Source organism: Epinephelus moara, chromosome 4, assembly GCF_006386435.1.
Source record: "Epinephelus moara isolate mb chromosome 4, YSFRI_EMoa_1.0, whole genome shotgun sequence".
Classification (NCBI taxonomy): Eukaryota; Metazoa; Chordata; class Actinopteri; order Perciformes; family Serranidae; genus Epinephelus; species Epinephelus moara.
The window spans coordinates 3,097,475-3,101,407 of record NC_065509.1 but is presented as its reverse complement, the minus strand read 5'-3'; the positions used below and the strand labels follow the sequence as shown (position 1 = coordinate 3,101,407).

General features: G+C 42.2%; 1 pseudogene; it reads left to right on the top strand.

Annotated features, from left to right (window-relative positions):
• LOC126388642 (uncharacterized) overlaps positions 1–3,168 on the top strand; it is a 33,003-nt pseudogene extending 29,835 nt beyond the window's left edge.
• The last annotated feature ends 765 nt before the right edge of the window (positions 3,169–3,933 follow it).

Genomic DNA, 3,933 nt, shown 5'->3' with positions numbered 1-3,933 from the left:
TCAGCAAATATATTACATTTATTACAGGTACCATCATCATTGAAGTAGGCAGGGGAATAGCTAAACACAGCCGCCAGACTGCCCTGGCATTTTACAATGCTAACTGCAAATTAGCTGGGCTGCCGGGCTACACACCTAACACAACCGAAAGGCCTGACCCATTGCTGGGACCGAAGCTCCGGACATTAACCCATGCTACGATTGTAACATTAAGGATTCACATAAACGTACATGAACGCTCAGCCGGACCGGCTTGTAAACAATGGGCTGGAGATCAACACAGAGAGAGGGTGTGTGAGGTCATGCTATACTCCAAATGAAATTACACCTCTAGTTCTTCACATAGCAATTTTTTAATTCCTTCAATCTAGAAATGATGAATTTCGCTTATTGCCCCTTTAAGAGCCAGGGAGGTGCCCTCTCTGGTGGTAGTGACCAGTGAGCCAGGTGTCCAAGGCTAAAGGCGTAGTGGTACAGCAACAAATTCGGAAAGCCCATGCCCCCTTTATCCACTGGTCTCTGTAGTTTCTTCAGGTTAATTCTAGGGCGGCCATTCCCCCATAAAATTTTTTTACACAACTGGTCGAACTGTTTAAAATAATTACGAGGGATGTCTAAGGGAAGAGCTTGGAGTAGGTAGTGGAATTTAGGAACACTAATCATTTTAATAACGGTCGCTTTTCCCCACAAAGAGAGGAAAAGGGGGGTCCAATGGTCTATATCTGCCCTAAGCTGGTTAAGACGGGGTTCAAAGTTCACCTGTACTAAGGAGTGGAGGTTAGGGGGGAAAACAATACCTAAACAAGTAATTCCTTTAGTAGGCCACTGAAAGGCACCTGGATGAAAAAGGGTTTTAGGGCAGTAGGATGTCAGGGGCAAGGCCCCCGACTTCGTCCAATTTATTTTATATCCTGAGACTTTGGAAAAGGATTCCATTTGATCTAGAAGTGCAGGCATGGAGCGATCGGGCTGAGATACAAACAATAAAATATCATCAGCATAAAACATTAATTTATGTGACCTCTGGCCAATCTGGACACCTGGAAAAAGGGGATTCTGTCGGATAGCCTGCGCTAAGGGTTGGCATGAAACTCTAAGGGCTAAGGGTACCACAGTCTTTTAAGGTAGCTATAATTAAACCTCTGCTAAAAAAGCCCACCCTGGATCCAGAGGTGTTAGCCAACTATAGACCAATGTCTAATCTTCCCTTTCTTTCAAAGATCCTTGAGAAAGTAGTCACAGACCAGCTGTGTGATTTTCTCCATCATTATAATTTATTTGAGGAATTTCAGTCAGGATTTAGAGTGCATCATAGCACTGAGACAGCACTAGTTAAAATTACAAATGACCTTCTGATTGCTTCAGACAAAGGACTTGTCTCTGTACTTGTTTTATTAGATCTTAGTGCGGCGTTTGACACAATTGACCATCAAATTCTACTGCAGAGACTGGATCACTTAATTGGCCTAAAAGGTTCTGCACTGAGCTGGTTTAAATCTTATTTATCTGATCGTTTTCAGTTTGTTGATGTTCATAATGAATCATCCTTACGTACCAAAGTTTGTTATGGAGTTCCGCAAGGTTCTGTGCTCGGACCAATCCTATTTACTCTATATATGCTTCCTTTAGGTAACATCATTAGAAATCACTCTATAAATTTCCATTGTTATGCGGATGATACTCAGTTGTATTTATCGATGAAGCCAGAAGAAAGTAATCAATTAACTAAACTCCATAACTGCCTTAAAGACATAAAAACTTGGATGAGCACCAATTTCCTGATGTTAAATTCAGACAAAACTGAAGTTATTGTTCTTGGCCCCAAACAACTCAGAGACTCTTTATCTGATGACATAGTTTCTCTAGATGGCATTGCTCTGGCCTCTAGCACTACCGTAAGAAACCTCGGAGTAATATTTGATCAAGATTTGTCTTTTAATTCTCATTTAAAACAAACCTCACAGACTGCATTTTTTCATCTGCGTTACATTGCGAAAATTAGGCCTATCCTGACCCGAAAAGATGCAGAAAAAGTGGCCCACGCTTTTGTTACCTCTAGGCTGGATTACTGTAACTCCTGTGGGACTCAAGGCTCGTCCTACTCTATAGTGTGCTATGTGTGAGCTCAGTCCTGCGTGTTCTTTAATGAAGCAATAGGAGAAGATATTCGGTCTCAGTTAATGTAGTTTATGAAGCAGTAAAGGAATAAAATTACAGAGCTCTGGGTCTCAACTTCTTTCCCTGACAAGCAACAAAGTGTGCCAGTTCACGAAGTCTGACTGACTATCTCTTCCTGACCCAGTGTAGTTAAGCGTCACATGAGTCATTGTACACGCGAGGCGTTGTCCTCTTCTCATTGGCGGTTCCACTTCCTCCTTCGCCACACCACGCCCCTGCCTCGTGTTAATCTGACTCCTTCCCGCTGACGGTGGGGGCGTGGTTCCTGTTTTGAAAGACAAGAGAACAACACAACTCCCTACACGAGCTGTACCTTACTATCTGTACATCACTTTCTATTCTTTTTACCATATATGAAACTAATTATCTAAGCATTGCGATATGTGCTCCTCAGACTTCATGTCTCTTCCTCTCCTGTACTTCTCCACTTCTGCAAAGCAAACACATTCAGATCAGCTGAAATCATTTCAGTATTCTCATTGTTCACACATCTAAAACTTATATAGTGAAACACAACTTATCGTAAAACACATAAAATCATTCTATTCCCAGCACTCCCTATTATCAGGTAGCTCTAATAAGTCTTTAAAAACTCTCCAGCTAATTCAGAATGCAGCGGCACGTGTACTAACAGGAACTAAGAAATGAGATCATATTTCTCCTGTTTTAGCATCTCTGCACTAGCTCCCTGTAAAATCCAGAATTGAATTTAAAATCCTACTGTAAACTTATAAAGCTCTAAATGGTCAGGCTCCGTCATATCTTAGAGAGCTCATAGTGCCATATTATCCCACCAGAACACTGCGCTCTGAGAATGCAGGGTTACTCGTGGTCCCTAAAGTCTCCAAAAGTAGATCAGGAGCCAGAGCCTTCAGCTATCAGGCTCCTCTCCTGTGGAATCATCTTCCTGTTGTGGTCCGGGAGGCAGACACCGTCTCCACATTTAAGACTAGACTTAAGACTTTCCTCTTTGACAAAGCTTATAGTTAGGGTCGGCTCAGGCTTGCCTTGTACCAGCCCCTAGTTAGCTTGACTTAGGCCTAGTCTGCCGGGGGACCTCCTATAATTCACCGGGCACCTTCTCTCTTTCTCTCTCTCTCTCTCCATTTCTCTCTCTCATGTCCTGTTACTGCATCTTGCTAACTCGGCCATACTGCATGTCACTAACTCGGCTTCTTCTCCGGAGCCTTTGTGCTCCACTGTCTCGCAGGTTAACTTATATTGCAGTGGTGCCTGGATAGTCTGACGTGTGTGGTTGTGCTGCTGCCGTGGTCCTGCCAGATGCGCCCTGCTGTTGCTGTCATATCATTAGTCATACTTCTACTGTTATTATAGATATATGATTATTGTCACATATGTATATTATCAGATATTAATATATACTTTCAACATATTGTACCACAGTAGTCGGAATAATAATTATAGTATTATTACTTTCATTAATGTTGTTGTAATCTATTATTGTTACCATCTGTCCTGCATCTCTCTCTGTCTCTGTCTCTCTCTCTGTCTCATTGTGTCATACGGATTACTGTTAATTTATTATGTTAATTTGTTCTGTACGACATCTATTGCACGTCTGTCCGTCCTGGAAGAGGGATCCCTCCTCAGCTGCTCTTCCTGAGGTTTCTATCGAGTTTTTCCTTATCCGCTGCGAGGGTCCTAAGGACAGAGGGATGTCGTATGCTGTAAAGCCCTGTGAGGCAAATTGTGATTTGTGATATTGGGCTTTATAAATAAAATTGATTGATTGAT